The sequence below is a fragment of the Sarcophilus harrisii genome, chromosome 3 (genome assembly GCF_902635505.1).
Source record: "Sarcophilus harrisii chromosome 3, mSarHar1.11, whole genome shotgun sequence".
Lineage (NCBI taxonomy): Eukaryota > Metazoa > Chordata > Mammalia > Dasyuromorphia > Dasyuridae > Sarcophilus > Sarcophilus harrisii.
In genome coordinates this window covers 45,284,827-45,301,272 of record NC_045428.1, presented here as the reverse complement: position 1 = coordinate 45,301,272, position 16,446 = coordinate 45,284,827, and the positions used below count along the sequence as shown (strand labels likewise).

General features: G+C 37.6%; 1 long non-coding RNA gene across 1 annotated transcript in view; it reads left to right on the top strand.

The window, feature by feature from the left end:
* Positions 1 to 124: 124 nt before the first annotated feature.
* The window catches only part of LOC116422211, a 36,838-nt gene continuing 20,516 nt past the window's right edge, over positions 125 to 16,446 (top strand). The window contains exon 1 of the long non-coding RNA XR_004232774.1: positions 125 to 2,583. This is a non-coding gene — a long non-coding RNA (uncharacterized LOC116422211). The remainder of the gene's footprint in view (positions 2,584 to 16,446) is intronic.

The window sequence follows — 16,446 nt, the reverse complement described above, 5'->3', positions numbered from 1 at the left end:
TTTATTATCCATCCACCGGTTTATCTATCTATCTATCTATCTATCTATCTACTGTCTGTCTGTCTGTCTCTATCTCTTTCACAATATGAATATATATTGGATAACTTTTTCCTTCATACTTTCTATGTATTTTATTTTATGTATTCAAAAACATTATTCTGAGAAGGATGCATAGGCTTCCCAGACTGACCAAGGAATACCTGACACGTAAAAGGTTAAGAACCTTGGTCCTAGAAGGCCCTCTAGATTTTACCAGCACTTGCAGACTTAACTCGTGCCTGTGGGAGGAATGGTATAGTTTTCAGCTAGTCTTTCACTTTCTTTCTAGGTGCTTGCCTATGTAACCGTTAAATGCAGTCTGTATGTCTATCAGGTCCTGCCCCTGTCTGTCTTTGTCTCTTTCTGTCCCTTTCTCTTTTCCTGGCTTTTCTCTCTTTTAGTCTCATTCTATCTCAATCTGTCTCTTCTGTCTTATTGGTTCCTTGCCCTCCTTCTCCGAGCTCTCTCTCCCCCCCCCCCCTTTTGTGGATTTGGAGGGAATTGTAAACCATGTTTAATTTAACGGATGCTTTAGGATTTTCACTCGATCCTTCCCAAGTAATAATTGTCAGATCACATATCTGCTAGTTGAGTTCTTTCTGTTAAGCCAAAACGTGCTTTCTGTAGTGTTATGTGAGGAAACTTTACTGGCAGAGGGACTGCAAAGAGTCCAAGAGTCTGGTGGGAAGAGATAGGGGTTAATTTCCTGGATTACTGATTTTCTTCTACTTGTGAATTTAATTGTATTCTACACGGCACATGATATTTTATGGCTAATACTGAAATTCCAAGACCTAATAAGTGTAACCTCAAAGTCGTTTGAATCCCTCTATTTGTTTTTCCAAAAATTTTAAACAAAGGACAGAAGCTTTCCTCTATCAATATGGACCACTAACAAAATTACATCCTTATGGTTTAGGAATCTTTGGGACAAAATCATTTGTGGTGAAATCTGAAAATGTCTGATGGAAGCCTGAAGTTTCTGATGTTTTTCTTTGTTGTTGTTTTTTCCCCTTTCTTTTGGTTCCCAATTGAAGGAGAAGGAGCTATTTTTTTCATTCCTCTCCTTAGACCCTATTCCCAAGCCATCTAAGCTAATGCTGGGGCACCTGCTCTGTTTACACTGCTCCTGAACTTAGTGTCACTGTCGCTAGTTCCATAACCCTGCTGTAACAGGCTCCATCTGTTGCCAAACTCACCTAGGCTCAAGATCAATCCCAAAGTCTTAAAGCTTTTAACCTTTTGGTAAAGTGGCATTGTTTCTGAGAAACTCCAAATACATCTTGACCTTTCTCTGTCCCTTAGAACCCATTCGTCAGAATATGCAGCATGAATGGTAGCTGTAAAAATGACTTGAGATGAAGATGTTCCTAGCCTAGTGGTCTTACTCCTTTACATCTCCTCTCCCTTCCCTACCCAACTCAATTTCCTAATGGCTCTTTTCCTATTTCTGCTGCAGCATAATTTCTTTCCACATTTGTTATGAACAGCTCTGTTTATTTTAGCAAACTGAAAATCTACTTCAAGTCAGAGGGACTAAAGGAGACCTGTCCATGATTAGGAGGATTTTTTTTTCTTTGGCTTCCCTCAGAGTCTCTTAGGAACCCCCCCCCCCCCAAACAAACAAACAAACAAAAATAACCCAACTTACACAGAGCACTTCAGGGGTATCTGACCATAGTTTTTAAGATGGGTGTGCAAACACTTCCATGCTTCCTCCAACTAGCAACTAAAGTGTGGCTCTTGCAGGAAACCCCTTTTCTGATCACTTGTCCCCCTTCTCAGATTTATATCTATTGTTCTCTACCTGGGCATATTTAGAAGAAAACTGCAGGGTATCCACCAACTGATGGTTTAAAAAAAAGGGAGGTAGAAAAAAAGAATAGTTTATTTCTCTAACATTTTCCAAAGGACGACTGTCCAATTCAACCTTGTGATCTTGGGAGGAGGTTTGGGAAAAAGGAGGGGGCAAGAGGAGAGAGAAAGTGGCTTCAGTGTGCCAACAAGCAAGGCATCTGATCTTGCTGCGATAAGATCAGCTTTCTGTTCAGTTCTCCCGGCGGCCAAGTGTTTGCGGCCAGCCGTGGTAACGCGTTTGTTTACAAAATCCCACTGGCTAGAAGGTGTGCTCTCCTTCCAGCCCCTAATTTCCACCCCCACCCCATCACCAGCCCACCGTTAACCCTTCGTGTGCCCTCGCTCCTGGATGCCTGGCGCCTGAGCTGGAAGCTTGGCCTGCAGTCGCTGTGTGCGAATGGGGGCACTGCCCGGCTTCCCAAAATCCTGCGGGAGCTTTGTTTGAGTGGCGAGCAGAGGGTGTGAGCCTTTGATATGCGTCCCCCCCCAAAAAAAAAAAGAGGGAGTGAGGGGTGGTGGAGGAGAAAACAATAATAAAAACAAAACCGGGCTAAAGCACTCCCTCTCCCCCTCGGCCCTCCTTGTTTCCCACCCCCTTGTAACTTTCAGTCTCCAGTGAGATTCTGCGGGGTCTCTCATACTACACACAGCTGCTGGGAATCTTTCCCGAAATCTAGAAAGGCATGGGTAAGTTACAATTTCTTCACAGGAGGAAACGTAGTGCTGGCGTGCTTGTGGGTGTGTGTCCGTGTCCGAGTGTGTGTACGAAGTTTTACTTGTTTTGAACGGACTTGCCCCAACCAAGTCTTGGTCCACCATCGGAGAATACTCAACTACTGTATATTAGTGTCTGAACTCTGGGGAGCAAACAGAAGCAACACGCAGGAGGCAGGCTGCAAAGGTCAGCGAAGAGTGGTGTAAGGTTGGAAAGCAGTGTTTCCCTTTCGCCCCGCTCTCGTTCGTTTTCCATCGAATCTGTCCTTTTTTAACTTTACTTAGGCTATAGCTATTTCATGATTTCGAACTGAAGCCAGACAAATTAAATCCATATTGAATGTGCACTCCACGTCTCGGACAATTATTTTTCTCTCCCTTCCTTCCTTCCTTCCTTCTTTCCTTCCTTCCTTCCTTCCTTCCTTCCTTCCTTCCTTCCTTCCTTCCTTCCTTCCTTCCTTCCTTCCTTCCTTCCTTCCTTCTTTCCTTCTTTCTTTCTTTCCTTCCTTCCTTCCTTTCTGTCTTTCTTTCCTTCCTTCCTTCCTTTCTGTCTTTATTTTTCTTTCTTTCTTCATCTCCCCCCATCTCCTTAAAGCACCTCCCACTCCTAGTCACAACTACTAAATACCTCTGTGCCTCTTGCGGGCATTTTAACAATTTCCTTTTCTGCCACCCGACTGGTATCCCACTTGCAAAGACCTATACTTCATTTCCCAACAGATGCCTAAGAAAACGGACTTGAGTTCGTCACGGAGGTTCATATAACAGTGACATTCTTAGCCTCTTATTGGAATATGAGGGATGAATTTTTTTTTTTAATGGGGGGTGGAGTAGGATGAGGGAGAGTAAGAGGAAATAGGAGAGTGCTTTTGAAAAGGAACATCCCTGTTGCGTATAGTAGCTGACCTTTGGCTGACTTAACTAAGCAGAAGGCCGGGAGTTACTTAAAGGAGGATTTCATACTTTCCGTGTGTGAGTTTGATATAGCCTGAATCTAGAGCCCACTGAAATTAAAGAGAAAATTGTATTTACACTTCTGGAGGAGTAATATAATTTAGAAGGTGAAACCTCCCACATCCTGGAAGGGTGCCCCAAGGGCTCAGAGAATGTTGCCCGAATTCTTCACACTTGTCCCCCGTCTTGTCATTTTGCAGAATTTTAAATATTCCCCTGCAGCACCTAATAATCATCTTCTAATGCACTCCATTCTTAGTAAGGTTCTCTCCACACCCGGCTTTTAATCACTCTTGCAGCTATGATAATCTCTTTTGTGGATTTTCAGAAACTCTAAGGTGATATTGTAGAGTCAGATTTTAAGTCAGAATCTGACTTCACCAGAGAGGCAGACACACTCTGGAGGTGCAACTCACAGGTGTTCCATGCAGTTTTAGAAGTTGAATAACTCTAACTTTTGCTTTTGTTTTGCTCAGGACTCCCTCCCTTCCGCCCCCATTTGCGCAAACTAAATTGAATAGTGATGGTCCTTGTGTTTATTGTGTTTTTATATTGCACCACTTCCCAAAACTGCCTTATGTCTTAACGGTAACATCCCCGTTTGTGTAAATTAGGACCCTTTTGCACTGAAGAGTAATGGAGAAAATATTTCCAGAGATTGTTCAGGAGCGTGGGGTACTTCCTGGCCATTTAATGGAAGCAACGTTTTACTCATAAGGGTGAGAGTTGCTTGTTGCTGTTGTTTCCTCAGACTCAAACGGTATTCATTTGTCCCCTCCCAGACCAAGTACCCCAACAGTGTGCATTGTGTGTGTGCGTGTGTGTGCGTGCGTGCGTGTGTGTGTGTGTGTGTGTGTGTGTGTGTAGGGTGAAAGATTGCGTTTGGGGGCGTCCAGGTATTAAGTTTTGCGGAACTTTCTTGCTCTGATAACAACTTAGAGGGTGGCTGGTGTACTTAATTTGCTGTTACAAAGCGAGAAAATGTAGATTTGTTTTCCTATACAGTAAATTTGATTATTGACTGACTTGCCTTCCTCTAGTTTTTAGTTGGGGGGTTAGGAGCGGATCTTTGAAGGAAATAGATAACTCAAGTATATCCACCGGCACAGGAAAGGGAGGAAGACGGGGATTGTTCTACTTTTATTGGCTTTTATTTTATTTTATTTTTTCTGAAGAAGACAAATTCTGTGCATCGATACAAATGTTTCAATAAGCAATTACCTTCTCATCCCAACTGTACGTTAAAATGAGAGACTGGTCTGGAGAACTTTAGGAAGGCCGTGTTTGTTAGGAAAGTGGAAAAGAACGTACACATTCGAACACAGAAATCAGGTTCAAGATCATTTCTTAAAAATCTTTGCATCGAAGGGCAGCCTGAGAGTGCAGGGACAGCTTCCTCAGGCTGAACCGCTATCAGAGGGGAAAAAGCTGAAAACGAGCATCCATTTAGAATCTAGGCAACTGGGGGGCCGGGCGGCTCGGGCCGATCTAAGGAGATGGGATGGGATGGGATGGGAGGGGGTGGCGAAGAAGCTAGCAAATGGATGGCAGAAGAAGGTTAGGGACGGGGATGGGGATGGGGGAAGGAAGAGAGTGTCAAACTTCTGAATCGAGTTAATTTTAGTAATGAAGTAGCTAGAGACGACTGAAAATTCTGGTTACAAATGACTTCTTTTTTGAAACGTAATTTCCTATAATCTAATCAGAAACTTTAAGGCACAAGAAGATCAATTAAAAGCTAAAACTATAGCTTTAAAGCCTGGATAGCTGAAAACAATAGAAATAATAATATTAGGCTATATTTTTGTCGTTTGTATGACTTTTCCTCTTTTCCTTTGATTACTTTCTTTGTTGATCTCTCTCTCTCTCTCTCTCTCTCTCTCTCTCTCTCTCTCTCTCTCTCTCTCTCTCTCATCATATCCTTCCTCTCTGCCCTCACTTTTCTTCTCATATCTCTTTAATAAAGAGTTGGGGTTTTTTCCCTCCCTGCTCAGACAGAAGCAAGTCAAGCCATCCACGAGAGCCCAATGTAGCTTGGAGAGGGGTCTTTTAGAAATGGCATTGAAACCGTGCGCAGGAAAATCTTTTTCATCTCCTCCAATTCCTGGATGGAAGAGATACAGTCTGCCTCTTAAGCACACCTCCCCCCTCCGCCCCACCTCCTTCCTGCGCCTCCCCAGCCTGCCATTCTAGAGGATGGGCCTTCAACCCTTACGCAGGCAGCGCTGCCACTGACGTCAAATGAATCCTCCCGGTCCAAGAAACTGCAAGACTGGGCCCACATGCGCCTTGGCGGTTATGTCATTAATTATAAGGCACTAAGTGCTGTAAAGAAAGCTCCTGCTATTTAGGCTGCAGCTGATTTTTTTTTCTTTGGGGGGGGGGGTGGTATGATGGTGATGGTGGTGGTGGTGGTGGGCCAAGGATAGGAGGGAAGGGGAGGAGGAACAGCAACCCCAGGGAATCGGCAATTTTTATCTCTCAGCTCAAAAGCATTCCTCTTGAATTCAATATCCTCTCTCTGCGTTTTCTTTACCTCTGCTCTTTTGGGCTCATAATTTTACAGGCATGGCCTATTTACTCCTATCCTATTTTATCTGCTTTTAAAGAAATTATACCAACTACAGCATTTAGTCACTTAGGAGATATATCTGCTCAATTTCAATGTATATTCAATCACGTAGAACGGTGTGTGTGTGTGTATGTGTGTGTGTGTGTATACATACTAACTTGACGTTGCAAGAGAAACTTAGATTCCAAGCTGAGAAGCATCACATGTTACACATACTGCTGTGCCATCATCACCTCCTTGATTTAGTTTGGTTTTTCATTGGTAAATAAACAATAATGCGTTTGGTGCCAGACTAATAATGAAAGTTAGTTCTTTATGTCCATAGTTTACAGACTCACCGTGTTTGGCTTGGAGACAGAAGTCCACTAACTTATCATTCTAGCCAAAAGATTGGGTTTATCTTTCAATTGCAGAAGATGCCATTTTTTTTTGCATATTTCCCTGCATATTCAGTTCTAGACATGCTTTGTTATTCTTCAGAGGATAGGCAATACACAAATCCAAGGTATTCTTATTGTTATTGTGAGGCAAATCCTTGACTGTATTCATCTGCAACAAAGGGGAAAAATAAATCGATGTAATTTATATACTTTGACTCAAAAGAAATGTTTTTTTTTTTTTTTTAAAGATAGAAATAGAACTTGAAGGATTAAAACTAGGACAAAATATTAACAGTTGTCATATAAAAATGATTTAACACTTAAATATTCAGGGATTTATAAGACTGGAATATTTTCCTGTAGTATGTCATAGCTTGGGGAAAAATATGGCTTAAATTTTTTAAAATATGATTCTTGTTTTAAGCATGAATGTACCTGGAATAAAAATATTGCACATGTGTCTATAGTAAAATTAATTCCTGAAACAAGAAATATGCTTTATATTGATGAGCTTTGAGCACATTCCCCCTCCCCCCCCCATAACCAAATACAAGACAAATGTTGTATTTGCATGTGCCTAAATATTGGTGCCACTAAATATAAAAAATTTTTTTAAAGTTTTGAAAATAGAAGATTTTCCAAGCTTCAAGGCAAAGTTTAGAGTATCTCCCCACATGCTTAAGTCTATTTAAATAATTTCCTTCTGTCTAATTTTAATCATCAGCTATGTAGCTTCACGGTCTCTCTTTATAGGATATAATTTTGCTGGGTCTTTTTAATTTCATAAAAGAAAGAAAAACACGTTAAATGAAAAAAAAATTGGAGTGATAGACAGTTGTTCTATCTACATATAAAGACTGGAATAGTGTGGCCTACTCATTTTCCTAAGAAGTACTACCATTTTTCATCCACAGTACTGAGAGTTGTTTAAGTCTTGATGTGTTTTAGCTTATAGATGATTCCTAAGCTTGTTTTTTGAAATAAATTTGAAAATCAATTAACATTGCTCAACACCAATTTAGAATTTTTTCTTCTTAGTTTTTTTTTCTTCTTCATTTTTTTAATTTCATGAGACTCTTAAAAATCATTGGGTGATCAAAGAACAATTTTTATATTAGAGCCTCAAATTTAAATTAAAAGAATTTTAATCTGAAAACCTGTGTTTAAATCTTATCTCTGCTGCTAAATCCCTGGATAACTTCAGCCAAGCCTCTTCTCTCTGAGTTCCAGTTTTCTCCCCCTAAAATGACTGTGTTTCAGTGGAAGGCTCACTTGTAAAATTAAATGCAATGGAATCGAACAAAGTCCTAAAGAAATATCTTAAAGCCCAGTCTAGCCAATCTGGGGAATGTATAACTATTTTTTAAAAAGCAATTTCATCACTTTTCTAAGGTCTGGATTCAATAATAGGCAATTTGTAATTCCTTTTGTTAAATAAATGAAGAAGCAAGAATCCTTCATTTTACTTTTCTTAGTTTAAAATGGAAATAAATGAAATATTCATTGAGAGTTTATGTAAATGAAATAAAATTATATAGTTAAAACCGAAATAAAACAGAAACAATTTCATCTAAGACATGACTCAGTACTTAAAGAAGAAAGAGCTACTCAGTACTGAACATGATTTGGATATTTTTCATCATGTCATAGAATGGAAGAAAAAATAGTTTTTCTATGCCATAAATATAAAACAGTTGCTACAATCCACAGAAGGTTATCTTAAGGAGAAACAAAAAAGTGAGGAGGTTTCCTGTACACTTGACTATTTAAGGACACAATTATCTTAATAACACCTATCCATTTAAAGCCCTACATACAGTGAATACACTTTCTGTACATTTTAAAATTGCTTTGTATGCATATTGTTACATATATATGTATATAGGACCATAGAAAGAACTTAAAATATATTAGAAATATAAGTTATTTCATTGCTGTCATTGATAGCTATTAGATCAATACCTAGATTAGGACAATAACTGGATGGTTTATTTTAATACCCAGTAATTTATCTCTTCAAGGATCTTTGATTCCTTCCTTGTGTAGTATTTCCTCTCATCATTATAGATGACCACCCCTTCTCTGACTTAATAGATCAATTAATCAGTCAATCAAATATTAAGTACTTGCTATGTATCAGATACTGTGCTAAAAGATGGCAATTCAAAGCAAACAGGAACACTCCTCTCCTCCAAGAAATATATATTCTAATGAGACAGACAACATTAGTGCATACTGACAAATACAGAGTAAATGGAAGGTCCCTTTAGAGGGATGGTACTAGCATCTAGGGAATGAGCAAAAAAGTGTCCTGGAGGAGTTGGCACATGAGCTAAGTCTTAAAGGAAGTTAAGAATTCTAAGAGCTTGATATGAAGAAGAAGGACATTCCAGGCATTCAGGATAACCAGTATAAAAGCAGGAAGATGGGAGATGGAGTGGAGATTATCTTCATATTATTTCTTGGTAGATGAAATACTAGCTTTGGTATCAGAACTTCTGTTTATGAATCACTATTTACACAAAAAGACATCACCAGTTTATACAGCTAGACTAATCCTTATATAACGAATGCAATTCATCATAGGTCCACAGATGAACCCTTTCTAGTTTGCTGCAAACTTCCAAAATTTGTATTCCTCTGGAATAGCCTTGCAGAAACTAGAGTTAAAACAATGTTATAATGATCTATCAACTGAAGGATTTTAGAGAAGGTGAACCATTGTATATATCCTTGAATCCACATGCTCCGAAGGTATAATACATTAACCAAAGAAATATTTCAACATTTGCATTTTTAAGAGTGCTGATTTAATTCCCACTTAAAAATCCTTGGTTTCACTGAAATGAAAAATTTTGTTTTGTTTTTATCGATAATAAGCTGACAATGAGGGGTAAACTCTTCCCTGACTTTCTGTCTAGTGTTCATGGCAATAAAACAAACAAGCAAAAAGTCTCAGTATTTTTAAGGGGATGAGAGAAACTAAGTCCTCATTTAGTCTTTTGTCTTTTGGTTGAAAATTATTCAGATGATAAATTTCTAATTCATCACTACTAATAATCAATGTGGTTATTATTTATTGTGATAATGTGGGTTATATGGACACTCCTAGGCTAGAATCTGGAAGAAGAGTTCACTTATTGGTCCATAATTTTTTTTTCTTTATTTTGTGACTTTAAAAAAAATACCATACTCTTCTCAATATAGTACCCACATCTACCCCCTGCAGTGTTCCTTTATCCCAAAGAAAAATAGTTGAGGAAAACCAACAGATACAGAAACCACTTCTGAAAGATTATCCAATTTTTGTTTTAATAATTTACCACCTCTTCATTGAGGTTGTGCTTTATCATCTGCCTTCTTTAATCTAATCTGTCATTGTGTTTAGTCTGAGTTTTTGTGCCTTTTAGTGTTTGCATTTTCAATACTGAAATTATTATGGACATTGTTCTGGTGACCTTGTTTTCACATAGGTATATCATTTTATACCAAAGTATCTCTGAATTCCTCATATTTATTGTTGCTTAAAATGCAGTAATTTTCCTTTGCATTCATAATACCACCCTTCAATCACTTGCATATTACCCAATTGATGGTCACTTGGTACCTGTAGTTTTACATATATAAAATTTATTCTTAACAATATTTTTGTGTATAGGGGCCCATTTCTTTTTCTTATTGACCTTCTTGGGTCATATCCTCATATTCATTCATTTAATTTTGCATTTGTTTATTTATATTTTGGGGGCTGTTGAGGGTTTCTGGGTCAAAGGGTATTAACAACTTAGTAAATTTTCTTGCATAATTAGAAATTGTTTTCCAAAATAGTTGATCAATTCACAGCTCCACCAATAGTGGATAGAGTTTCCGTAGCTTTCCCTAGTGTCTTTTTTAAATAAATCAGAGATGGCCTGGATTCATGCTATTTAAAAAATAAATTTTAGGCAGATGTTTGATGGTTATTGACTAAAGAGCATTAAGAGTCAGGAATTTTAGAGATTTTTCATGTCTTCTAATAATTTTCCCAATCTAAAGTTGGCTCACTTATAAAACAAGAATTATTAGTAAGGGGTTTATTTACTGATCTACATTACAATGTTCCTCATCTTGAATATAAAACTGTCAACATGTTGACTAATATCTCATGAATTTTCAATCTGTCCTGGAAATATTAAGCCATTTTTTCCTCTCCCTAAGGCCAACTTGATTCATTGCCAGCATTTTCCAAGGAAATTTTACATCTTCCTTGTAGCATTAGATAGTCACTCCATGAATTCAAGGAGTAATTCATTCACTTTGATATTTGTGGAATTCAAGCTCTTATATTCAAGTTAAATTCAAGTGTTTATAGTAAAGTAGAACGGATGATTCAGATGATGGTTATTCAGTTTTTGAATCATTTAAGTATCTTGTTTATCCTTTTTGCTGCCTGCTGGTCTTTTGGACATTTCATTGCTTATATAGCTGGATTGGGTATAGGACGGCCCTGAAACCCAAAGTAATCCATTTTTCAGTTAATTGTTCAAGGTGAGCTTGAACTCATAATAGAGATGTTGGAACATTTGTCCCCCCTGGGCCTGTGATCATTAGCCTTTATTAAAATAGAACACATAAATAAAACATTTATTAAACATTTACTGTGTTCTTAGCACTATGTTAAGCACTAGAGATACAAATACCAGCAAACAAAACAGCTTCTACTTTCAAGAAACATACATTCTAATGGGGAAGAATAGTTCCTGATTAGATGAAGCAAAAAGGCAGGGTAGGGAATCCATGCAGAGGCAGCAGTGTTGTTGGGAAGAGAAATCCAGAGAATGAATTGAATAAGTAGAGCAGGGTTTTGGGCCACTCACAAAATGGTTATTTAATCTAGGATCTCACTGATTATAAGAGGGTAGAAGCTTCTTCAAGATAGGTGGGCAACTGGTAAAGTCATGAAGTCCAGAGAGAGCCAGGTCAAGGTGGGAGTGCTAATTGATCTATACTAACTTAAAAATTCATTTATCGTAGAAGGCATTTATTTTATTTTACTGAAATAGACAGAAGTTCTATAGTTCTAAGACAATAATTTCTTTATAAGATAAATTCATATGTAATTAATCAATAATAACAATTGACAAGCTTTTATTAAGCAATTACTAGATATCAGACATTGTGTCTTGGGAATACAAAAAAAGCAACTGGGTCCTGTTCTCAAAGAACTTATATTCTAATGAGGGAGACATATTTAGATACCTAAAATATGAAAGAAACCCAGGGTAGACTCTGGGAAGATAACTTTAGAAGGGAAGGGAGGAGCAGTTAGGGAAACTGGGAAAAATCTTCCAAAGATGGGTAACATTTGACCTAAATCCTGAAAGAAGACAAGGAGTCTTCTAGGAGGCTGAAGTCAGAAGGGAAATAGTGAAGAGTCAATGATAATACTGAGGTTGTGAGTCTGGGTGATGGAGAAGATTGTGTTATACTCTCCATTTATAAGGAAGTTTAGAATAAAACTGAGTTTGGTGAAAAGATAATTTGTTCTGGTTTGAACATATTGAGTTTGATTTGTCTATAGGACCAGCTGGAAATATTCAGTAGGCAATAGGTAATGTGGGACTGGATATAAAGCAATAGATAATTGAATCCATGGGAATGAATAATATTGCCAAGTGAGATACTGTAGAGAGAGAAGAGAAAGAGGGCTTAGAAAAGATCTTTGGGGGATATCAGCAATTAGTGGATTTAATATAGATGAAGATTCAAGGAGAAGGATGCATTAGACAAAAGAAAAAAAAGGTAAGAAAATTGTCATATAATCCCAGAGGGAGGGAGTATCCAAGAAGTGAAAGTGATTAACTGTCAAATGTTGCAGAGAGGTGAAGGAGAATAAGAGTGAAGAAAAAGAAATAATGTTTAACAATTAAACAAACATCGATAACTCAGAGAGAGGAGTTTCAACTGAATGATGAATCCAGAATCCAGGCTTAAGAAGGGTTAGAAAACTGTGAGTAGAGCAAATATATGCACCTTTTCTAAGGAGTTTAGTTGAGAAGTGGAAACATAGAGGATAACAGCCAACAATGATGGTAGAAACTTGGTGATTGCAGGTTTTTTTTTTTTTTTTCGACAATGGCAGAGACATGGGAATATTTTTAGACAACAGGGAAGGAATGAGTAGAGAAGGAAATGTTGACAATTAGAGAGTGGGGGGTAATGGGAATGATACCAGGGGAAATTTGCTGGAGAATACAAGACAGAGCCTTGGAAAGGAGAAGAGCCATCTCTTTATTGGAGACTACACTGAAAGAGAAGGTAGTTGGGGATGATGTCAAGAGGATGTAAGATGGGGGGGATAGAGAAAAAAGGAAAGGCTGAGTGGTGTGTGTGTGTGTGTGTGTGTGTGTGTGTGTGTGTTATAATGAAAGCCAAAAGAGTGGGGAAGAGGTGATTCCATGGGGAAAATGAGGAGAGAAGAGGTTTAGAACTGCTGCTATGATGAATGGAATAGAGAATTAGTTAGAGAGAAGGATTGCTTTGCTTCAATGACGGTACAATCGAAATTAGATAACACATTCATAATGAACCCCATCATCATGGATTCATGATTTCTTCCATATATAATCTGCAGAATATGAGTAGGAGCAAAAAAAGGGAGATTGTGGGAGCAATCTAAAGTTGGAGTTTTGCAAGGCAGTATCAATGACAGTCAAGGGGGCAAGGCATTCAGGAGCAAGATATAGTACTGTAGCGATCAACTTGTTCAACAAGGAGTTGAGATTGAAAAGGAAGGGGACTATAGCCTGGGAAGAAATTGGTATTCTGGAAAAATCCTAGTGGGTGAAAGGATTGGAGGTCACTATGTGGAGGAAGAATGGAGTTAGAGGTTATAAAACACTGAAAATGATGATTTTATAAAATATTATGATCCAATAAAGAATTTAAATGTTGTTTTACATGGAAATGGAATAACTTATGGGTGTTGGCAAGATCAAGGGGATGACTATCCTTGTGTGCAGGCTGAAGAGTGGAGAAGTAAGTCAGGGGAATTCCGTACAGTAGACTGCAGAAGGGGGAAATTAGGCTATTTGAGGGAATTTCAACTTGTAGAATGAAGTGGCCCAGTTGGGATGGAGAGAAAGACTCAACACATTGAAGAAATAGAAAGAGAATAGCTTAGGGGGTAAAGAGATAACAATCATTAAGGTCCTGATTATGTGATAATTTGGACAGATATGAAAGTTAAAAGGAGAAAATGAAATTGAAGGATGGTGGAAGATATCTCAATGATCAGTGAGTTCAGGTATATAGGAGAAATTTTTTTCCCTCCATAATTGAAAACTAGAGTTGCAGTATTGTCAAAAGCCATTCCCATTGTGTGACAGAAGATGAAAGGAGAGAGGGGGAAAGACAGAAAGAGATGGGCAAGGTTTGCAATGAAATTTTGTTAATTATGCAGTATACATTTCATGGGTACAAGGCAAGGGACTGAAAAATCTGGAGAGAAATTCTGAGGAGTAGCTTTGAGGTGAATAGGGATGAAGGAATGGGTAGCTGAGTTTGGGAAGGAAAGTTTGTTCTTAGGGATTCATTATCACTGAAAAGGGAAAAGTAAGATGAACAGGGATAGTGCTAAACCAGTGGGGAATGAGAATAGACAGAATATATTAGTGAATGGAAAGAGGCACACTAAGGAAGGTAAGTGATGAAAATGTTCAAGGATGTGCCTTTAGACAATGTCAAGAAGAGCTGAATTTCCTGTAAGGACTTGGGAAGCAAATTTTATGTAAACTTTCCAGATTGTAGAGGTACTGCACCTCTAAACTCCATGATGCGGAGAAGATATCTATAACTGAAACATTATATAAACATATATGTATATTCATACATAGATATATACAGACACACACAGAGATATATAGATAAAGGACAGTGAGCGCAGTCCAGACTTGACCCAGTTTAAGGAAGGAGAAACTAAATTAAAAGCCTTTTAGGAAGTTGCAGAGTTCTTTTTAATGAATCCAGGTTTTTTTCCTAAAATAAGGACTTACTTTTTTTTTTTTTTTTTAACACCAGTAGTGTCTCAGTATTGTATGGCCACAAATTGCAAGACACTATTTGTCTTTGAAAAATTGAAATTAAAGTTCATCTAAAGGATAGTAGAATGACATGTCATGGAACTAAGCAGGCCACACGGTACATTGAAACAAAGAATTATGAAGGAAAAGTAAAGGATGTAATCAAAGAAATATAGAGATTGGGATATAGATTAGACTTGCGATTTCATTGGAATGGAATATAAATGAGTAAAGTCCCCCATTCAGAACCTTTTTTTTTTTTTTAAATTTAACCTTAACCTTTCCTAAGTTTGAGAATAGCTCTATTCATCCTAGAGCAATAGGGAAGAAAAATAATTTGGACTCATCTTATAGCAAGAGAAGGATAACTAGTAGTTGGTCTTTGTATTCCCTCCATTGTTATCCTTATGATATCAAAAGGGAGGGAGGAAGCCATCTGCTCATTGAAAGTCTTGGCTATTGTGGATCTATAAGAAGAAATAGACAACAAGGAAACAGTTTTCACTTGTACAGGTGGGTGAGGGACTCATTCTGCATCACTGAATAGACCACCCAGAGCAATGAAATCACAGATCCATTTGGATCCCAGATTCCTTAAGTCACATTAGAGTCAGTTAAATCCATGGGCTTTGCTCAGCAGTTTCAGGATTTGACAGTATGTTTGGGGATTGAGAATAGATTGTATGAAATTGGTTTATAAACTTTTGGAGTTCAATAATTATTTTATTTGGAAAAATTCCCACCAAAATTTAATTTTCCCTTTAGAAAACCTTATAAAAACATGTTAAGCCATGGTCTAACTCATCTATTTCCTTATTTTATTATATAATACCAAATACCAAGTAGTAGTCATTAAAAATCAGTTAGATACCTTGGATGCCTGATATTTCAAGGACCTGGCAGAAGTAGAAAGATAGAGTCATGCTATCTGGCTTATTGTAGTGAAATGATGTATTGACCATGACAGAATGCTCCACATAATATAGGGGGGTAATCATGATATTTATAGATTTTAAAATGAGTTAATTGCTATGCCATTGTATTGGAACATTCACTTTGCCCATGGAACGTGGATCCTTGCTGTTCAGTTAGTAGGTGAGTAAAGTCAATATTTGTATCCCCTTTCAGGAATCTTGATTTCTATTTCTTGATTTCTGAGTAACTAGCTGTTCACTTTGTGGCTTAGCTTCAGGAGAAAAATCTTAGGATGTCAGAACCACAAGAGGCCTTGAAAATCTATTAGGTCAAATTGTAGAATCTCCAGTGAGTCACAGATAGAGTACCAAGGCTGGAGTCAGAAAACTTTCAGCTGAAATCCAGTTTCATACACTTATCAGCTGTGTGACCCTGAGCAAGTCATTTAATCTCAATTTTTCTCAGTATCCTCAAGTGTAAAATTGGAATAATAATGGCATCTACCTCACAGATTTGTTGTGAGGATCAAATGAGATAATTTTGCACAGTGCTTAGCAAAGCATATGGAACATAGGTGTTTATATAAATGTTTTTTTTTTTTTATCTTCCCTCCATTCATTCCTCTTTTTGTCTAATAAATGAGGAAACTGAGTCCCCGAAAGGTAAAGAAGTTTATTTGCCTCAGGGACAAAATGCTAATCATGTTAGGAGCTGTAATTCAAGTTTAGGTTCCTGGATACCAAATTCAAAGTATTTTCATCATAATTACGTGTCACTACTTTATCATCTCGATAACAGGGATAATATTTATTCCATCTATTGACAAGCTTGTGTATGGAGGCTATCTAGTCATATTTTAACCTTTCCTCTAAAATGTTATTTTGAGTCTTCTTTGAAAATTTTATATTTTAATTAAAATTTAGTTATCCTTTTAAGATAAGTTGATGTTTTTAGT